We start from the raw sequence: 8,379 nt of genomic DNA, 5'->3' as shown, positions 1-8,379 counted from the left end.
CCAAACCAGAAAGATTCAGTGAGGAGTTTTATAGCAGTGACTCAAGGGTGATTTGCTGATAAGATTAGGGATTGTGCATGGATTGCACTTCTTTAATCTGCTCTCAAGTAATTTATGTTTTTAGACTGGCTCTGCAGCATGTGGGAACTTCCTTCCTCAACCAGGGATCAAACTTGAGCCCTCCTGCAGTGGAAGGATGGGGTCTTAAGCACTGGACCACCAGAGAAGTCCCTCAGGTAATCTCTTGATGAGCTTCTCTGGTTAACTTAATTTGGCCTCAGGTGGTCTTTTGGGGTGTGAAGAATGCTGACATCTTCCATTTCTTGCATTTTTAGTTCTATGTTGTTGTTCAGTTGCTAAGTTGTGTCTGACTCTTTGCAATTCCATGGACTGCAACTTGCCAGGCTTCCTGGTCCTTCACTATCTCCCAGAGTTTGCTCAAACTCATGTCCATTGAGTCAATGATGCCATCCAACCATTTCATCCTCTGTCACTCCTTCTTCTCCTGCCCTCAGTCTTTCCCAACATCAGGGTCTTTTCCAATGAGTCATCTCTTCCCATCAGGTGGCCAAAGTACTGGAGCTTCAGCTTCAGCATCAGTCCTTGCAATGAATATTCAGGGTTGATTTCCTTTAGGAAGAACTGGTTTGATCTCCTTGCTGCCCAAGGGACTCTCAAGAGTATTCTTCAGCACCACAGTTTTGAAAGCATCAGTTCTTTAGCCCTCAGCCTTCCTTATGGTCCAGCTATCACATCCGTATATGACTACTGGAAAAACCATAGCTTTGACTATATAGACCTTTGTCAGCAAAGTAATGTGTCTGCTTTTTAATACTGTGTCTAGGCTTGTCATAGCTTTTCTTCCAAGGAGCAAGCATCTTTTAATTCCATGGCTGCAGTCACCATCTGCAGTGATTTTGGAGCCCAAGAAAATAAAATCTGCTACTGTTTCTATTTTTTTTCCCCATCTATTTTCTATGAAGTGATAGGACCAGATGCCATGATCTTAGTTTTTTGAATGTTGAGTTTTAAGCCAGCTTTTTCACTCTTCTATTTAAGCATCATCGAGACGCTTTTTAATTCCTCTTCACTTTCTGCCATTAGGGTGGTGTCATCTGCATATCTGAGGTTGTTGATATTTCTCCCGGCAATCTGGATTCCAATTTGAGCTTCATTCAGCCCAGCATTTTGCATGATGTACACTGCATAGAAGTTAAATAAGCAGGGTGACAATATACAGCCTTGCTGTACGTCTTTCCCAATTTTGAAGCAGTCCATTGTTCCATGTCCAGTTCTGTTTCTTCTTGACCTGGATACAGTTTTCTCAGGAGGCAGGTAAGGTGGTCTGCTATTCCCATCTCTTTAAGAATATTCCACAAAGAGCTTAAAGATATTGTTATGTATATCACTTGAAGATTCTGTTAGGTCCATACCATTTCTGTCCTTTATTGTACCCATTTTTGCATGAAATGGTCCTTTGGTATCTCTGATTTTCTTGAAGAGATCTCTAGTCTTTCCCATTCTATTGTTTTCCTCTATTTCTTTGCATTGTTCACTTAAGAAGGCTTTCTTATCTCTTCTTGTTATTCTTTGGAACTCTGCATTCAGATGGATATATCGTTCCTTTTCTCCTTTGCCTTTCACTTCTTTTCTCAGTAAGGCCTCCTCAGACAAACATTTTGCCTTGTTGTGTTTCTTTTTCTTGGGGATGGTTTTGGTCACTGCCTTCTGTACAATGTTACAAACCTCTGTCCGTAGTTCTTCAGGCACTCTATCAGGTCTAATCCCTTGAATGTATTTCTCACTTCCACTGTATAATCATAAGAGATTTGATTTAGGTCATACCTGAATTGCCTAGTGGTTTTCCCTACTTTCTTCAATTTAACTCTGAATTTTGCAATAAGGAGCTAATGATATGAGCCACAGTCAGTTCCTAGTCTTTTTTTTGCTGACTATATAGAGCTTCTCCATCTTTGGCTGCAAAGAATATAACCAATCTGATTTTGGTATTGACATCTGGTGATGTCCATGTGTAGAGTCAACTCTTATGTTGTTGGAAGAGGGTCTTTGCTATGGTCAATGCATTCTGTTTGCAAAACTCTGTTAGCCTTTGCCCTGCTTCATTTTGTACTCAAAGGCCAAACTTGCCTGTTACTCCAGGTGTCTCTTGACTTCCTACTTTTGCATTCCAGTCCCTTGTGATGAAAAAGACATCTTTTTTTGGTGTTCATTCTAGAAGGTCTTGTAGGTCTTCATAGAACTCTTCAGCCTCATCTTCTTTGGCCTCAGTGGTTGGGGCATAGACTTGGATTACTGTGATGTTGAATGGTTTGCCTTGGAAACGGACAGAGATCATTCTGTTGTGTTTGAGGTTGCACCCACATACTGCATTTCGGACTATCTTGTTGACTATGAGGGCTGCTCCATTTCTTGTAAGGAATTCTTGCCCACAGTAATAGATAAAATGGTCATATAAATTAAATCCACCCTTTCCTGTCCATTTTAGTTCACTGATTCCTAAAATGTTGATATTCACTCTTGCCATTTCCTGTTTGAGTGAAAAGGCTGGGTTAAAACTCAACATTCAAAAAACTAAGATTATGGCATCTAGTCCCATCACTTCATGGCAAATAAATGGGAAAAAAAATGGAAATAGTGACAGACTTTATTTTCTTGGGCTTCAAAATCACTGCAGATGGTGACTGCAGCCATGGAATTAAAAGATGCTTGCTCCTTGGGGAAAAAAAGCTATGACAAACCTAGACAGCATATTAAAAAGCAGAGACATCACTGTGCTGACAAAGCTATGATTTTTCCAGTAACCATGTACAGATGTGAGAGTTGGACCATAAAGAAGGCTGTGCACTGAAGAATTGATGCTGTTGAACTGTGGTGTTGGAGAAGACTCTTGAGAGTCCCTTGGGCAGCAAGGAGATCAAACTATTTAATCCTAAAGAAAATCAACCCTGAATATTCATTGTAAGGACTGATGCTAAAGCTGAAGCTCCAATACTTTGGCCACTTGATGGGAAGAGCTGACTCATTAGAAAAGATAGGGATAGTGGGGAAGATCGAGGACAGGAGAAGAAGAGTATGGCAGAGGATGAAATGGTTGAATGGCATCATTGACTCAATGGACATGAGTTTGAGCAAACTCTGGGAGATAGTGAAGGACCAGGAACCCTGGGATGTTGCAGTCCATGGGGTTGCAAAGAGCTGGACATGACTTAGCAACTGAACACCACCACCACCAAATCATTTGAGGCAGTACCAGTACCCTGCCCCAATCTGCACCATTGTTTCTAGGTTGCTCCTCCCTTGTCTCTGCATCCCCTTCCTTCCCTGATTAGTAAATGTTCAAACCTGCCCTCTGGAACTCAGGGAAGGTAATGGAGGCTATAGGTCACTCCCCACAATCAAGGAGCAGGAGACACAGAAAGGCTTCTCTGCCCGGGAGCCCCACAGGGTCCTGCTGGGTTTCACTACCTGATCTCTTTTCTCATGTCCCTGTTGACATTGTCCCTGTCATCACTCTCTTCTAGACACATCTTCTTCCTTGCTGTTTTTTGATCAGACCACCCTTCCTCCCACCTTAGGGCCTTTGCACTTGCTGTTCCCAGTGCCTGGAATGCTCTTCCACGTGACTTGCTCCCTCAGTTACGCCTCATCCCCCTACCATTCCAGGCCTTAGCAGCTTTATGTCTCTATGTCTTCACCTACACTGTGCATTTCATATAAATGGAATCATTCAGTTTCTGTGCTTTTTGTGATCGGCTTCTTTCACTTAGAAATTGAGTGTAATGTGTTCAAGATTTATCCATGTCTATACCTCAGTCCTTTCCCTCCTGTGCCTCTCCTAACTCTTACACTACTGCCATACCCACAACACTTCTAACACTTCCAGTCACAAAATGTAGGGGGACGTTTCCCCACCAAGCACCTCTCTGAGACCCCAGCTGGGTGTTCTGCAATCTAACTCAGTTCTAATGCCACCTACCTGGAGGCAGCGCCAGCCCCACAGGACTGCTCCCAGCCCGCTTCAGATGACGGTCGCCAGTCCAGGTTTCACCTGTGCTTCCAACCAACGGGCTTTAAATCTGAAGTTCCTAAGATCTCCTCCTCGGTTTCAGTTAATCTGCTGGTGCGGCTTCACAGAACTCCAGGAAACACTTACTACCAGTTTATTAAATTAATCACTTTAGTAACCAGTTTATTAAAGGATCTGATAAAGGATACAGTTGAAGAACCAGATGAAGAGACATTTAGGGTGAGGTCTGGGAGGGTCCCAGGCACAGGAGATTTGGGGCATATCACCCTCCTGGTACATGGATGTGTTCACCAACCTGGAAACTCTGCGATCCCCACACCTCCGGGCTTTGTTTGGAGGTGTCATCATGTAGGCATGATGGATCATTTACTCCATTTCCAGCCTTTCTCCCTTCCCAAGAGAATGGGGAGCAGGGCTGAAAATTCCAAGCACTAACCATAGTGCCCAAATATAAAACTCACCAGAGGAAATTTGAAGATGTAATTGACTCTAAAGGAGAAGGCGATGGCACTCCACTCCAGTACTCTTGCCTGGAAAATCCCATGGACGGAGGAGCCTGGTAGGCTGCAGTCCATGGGGTCGCGAAGAGTTGGACACAACTGAGCGACTTCACTTTCACTTTTCACTTTCATGCATTGGAGAAGGAAATGGCAACCCACTCCAGTGTTCTTGCCTGAAGAATCCCAGGGACGGTGGAGCCTGGTGGGCTGCCGTCTATGGGGTCGAACAGAGTCGGACACGACTGAAGCGACTTAGCAGCAGCAGTGATGAGTGAACTGAGCGGCAGCCCATCTAGGAAATAGAAAGGAGCACCATTGCTGATTGCTTTAACTGATGGAGACTAGAGATGGAGTCCCATCCCCTATCTCGAGGGAGCCCCCACCCTCTGAGGGTCTGGGCAGGTACACAGATCGCCACAGAGGGGCCACACACACCTGCACTATGAGCCTCTCAGTGCCTGCGGATCTATCCACCCCCACAGAGCCACTTGCAATGTTTACTCATCAAATGGATGAACTCACACTCTGACTATACTTCCTGCTCTTCAGTGGCAGCAGTCTAGGCCTGAAGAGCCATTGCCCCTCAAATTCCAGAGCTCTCCAAACTTCTACATTGAAAACTGAACTCATCACTCACTCCCCTAAACTGCCCTGCCCCCTGTGTGCCCCATCTCAGCCAAGGTGTTACCCTCAACCCCTTCATCATTCAGAACAGATTCTCTATGCAGTTACTATATTCCAGGTCCCTGCCAGCCACAGGGGAGGAAGCAGTGACACAGGGGAGGCGAAGTCCCTGCCCTCTAGGGCTTTAGTGTGCTTCTCAACAGTGTCAGATAGGACCACCCCTTTTAATAAATATTTTTAACATTCTCCTCTTTAAATTCATAGATAATATAACCCACTTATACAAATATTGAAAAATCAATATAAGATAATGAATATAAAAGGGGAATAAAAGGAGCAAGAGAATAAAATGGGCTTCAGTCTGTAAATGCTCAGGAAGTGGCACAGTGGTAGAGATGGAAGAGATGCAAGAGACGTGAGCTTGATCTCTGGGCTGGGAAGATCCCCTGGAGTAAATGGCAACTCACTCCAGTACTCTTGCCTGGGAAATCCCACGGACAGAGGAGCTTGGTGGGCTACAGTCTACGGGGTCACAAAACAGTTGGACATGACTTAGCGACTAAACAATGACAACAATAAATATACCAGAAAACATAAGGAAACAGTCACGTGCTTACACCTACAGAGAACAAAGAAGTCTGGACTTAAGAGAGGGAAGACAGGGACCTCCCTGGTGATCCAGTGATTAAGAACCCATCTTATAATGGAGGGGACATGGTTTCATCCCTGGTTGAGAAACTAAGATCCCACATGCTGTGGGGCACTAGGCCCTGCGCCACAGCTAGAGAGTCCCACAACAAACACAGACAGATCCAGACATACCATGGTCAAGCAAAATCCTCAAGCAATTAAATTTGTCAGCAGGCATCTGGGTGAATTTCTTCTTTCTCAATCATAAGTAATGTTGCCATCACGGATGTGATTTTCCAAAGTGGTGATAAGTCCTTACTATCATAAGTAAGAGCAAAGCAAAGTCTGAAAGAGCAAAGATAAGTCTGAACAAAGCAAATCTTGGTCTCCCCTTGATTTATACAGTGGTTGCATTCCTGGAAAAGTCAGCATATGTTGAAACCAAGCCAAAGAAAATACTGAGTTTATTTGTGAAAGAGTTCATTTCCAAGCTCAGTTAACTACAATAGACGTGTTACCCACAGGAACATCTGGTTGGACTTCTCAAAGTCCTGTGGGAACATTCTCTGCTGGGCAGGAATGTCCCAGTATTGCTGGACAGCCAGCATCCCCAGCCAGTGACCCCTGTCACTGCATCCACTGAAATACCCCATGCAGCTTAAAGCATTCCTTAGGGAACAGTATCCCTTTCATGAGGAACACTGGTCTAGAGGGTCAACATGCAAACAGTTGATCCCAACCCAGTATAACACGTGCTTTTGATACAGATTGCAAGGTCTATGGGAGTGCCAAACCTAGGGTATCTCAGCAACTGTGGGTTTAAAGCAGACAGATTGCTACAAGCAGATAAGACTTCAAGGAAGCCAATTTTGCAGGCAGAAAGACGGGAAGGAAAAGGGGGGCCAGGCAGAAGGCCTTTAGATGAATGACAATCTATGACGTGTGTGGGAAATACAAGGATTAGAGCCCAAAGGGTCAGGTGGTGAGAGGCTGGAGGAAGAGGCAGGGTCTAGATCCTCCCATACCTATCTCAGAAAGCAGTTTGGACTCTGCTCTGGGGAGGATAAGGGGAACCATCTCATGTATGATGTGCTTTACTCATAAGTGTATTACTTTTTAATGAACTCTGATCAAATGGGCCCTTGAGGCCCATTTTGGGGATAGTATCTTACTTCTCCAGAAGTAAGGCCTGGAAATGCAGGTGCTGATCGAACCAAACTGACCTGACCTATCCCTATTTGGCTTCCCTGGTGGCTCAGATGGTAAAGCGTCTGCCTGCAATGTGGGAGACCCAGGTTCAATTCCTGGGTTGGGAAGATCCCCTGGAGAAGGAAATGGCAACCCACTCCAGCACTCTTGCCTGAAAAATCCCATGGATGGAGGAGCCTGATAGGCTACAGTCCATGGGGTCGCAAAGAGTTGGACACGACTGAGCGACTTCACTTCACATCCTTATTTGCTTACTCTGGGACCTGGCTTTGGTCCATCTGCCGTCTGTAGGTTAAGTACTGAGAAGCTATTTAAACAGTGATAAAGCTTCCCTGGAAGCAGGTCATGACTCCCAGCACAGCCCTCCCCCTAGGAAACCCAGCCTGTGGGCTGCAAGGTTAACGGCATAGGCTCCAGAAAGCCCATTCCCACAGTCCCCACCGGGGACATAAGAGCTCACAACCGCTTGTAAGGGACAGTGCCCCCTCTCAGTGAAGGTGTCAGGGCAATAAAGGCAAGATCCCCAGGCAAACCTGGTCCCCAGTCTCATCCCACAAAGGGTTCTGAAGATTCTGTGATTAATGTGGCACCCTATAACATCTTTTAATATGCTTGAACAAGCAGAAGCTAGTATATTGGCAAAATACCTGTTGAATTCCCCCATCCTGCTGGATTAATCAGAAAAATGCAGGAAAGTGAACTAAATCAGTCTTCCTACACAGACTTCCAAAGAGTCCTCCAAACACAGAAATGAAAATTGGATCATTCGGGGCTGCACCATCAGCTGGGTAGCTCCACAGAGAATTCTGGGAGACAGTTCATGTTAGAGTAATGGGATTTAAAAAGGGTTGGGGTTCCCAGACAGATTCCTTTGTTCTTTTTGTATAAACCATCATTCCAGGGCCTCTTTCCAGCTCGCTGGGGCTTTCCAAGAGGTCTTCCTGAACCATCTTTCTATGTGATTACACCTTCCTCGCAGCAACAGTGAAAGCAACCTGACTTCCAGCAGTGTGGGACCTAAGGCACTTGGACATCATTTTACCCCACAGACACTCCCACCTCCCTCTCTGATACTGAAAGTTTGGGAAGGACCATAAAGATTATTTCACAGGTGAAGAAGTTGATGCTCAGAGAAGGACAATTGCTTGCCCAAGGTCACAGTGAATAAGTAGGAATTGGAAACCCAAGCCTAGGCTTATCACATACACACAAGTGTGTTAGTCGCTCAGTTGTGTTCGATTCTTTGTGACCCCATGGACTGTAGCCTGCCAGGCTCCTCTGTCCATGGAACTCTCCAGGCAAGAATGCTGGAGTGGGTAGCCATTCCTTCTTCAGGGTATTTTCCTGACTGAGGGATCAAACCCACAT

The sequence above is a fragment of the Budorcas taxicolor genome, chromosome 21 (genome assembly GCF_023091745.1).
Source record: "Budorcas taxicolor isolate Tak-1 chromosome 21, Takin1.1, whole genome shotgun sequence".
NCBI lineage: Eukaryota > Metazoa > Chordata > Mammalia > Artiodactyla > Bovidae > Budorcas > Budorcas taxicolor.
The sequence above is the reverse complement of the archived record's forward strand: the minus strand, read 5'-3'. Positions refer to the sequence as shown.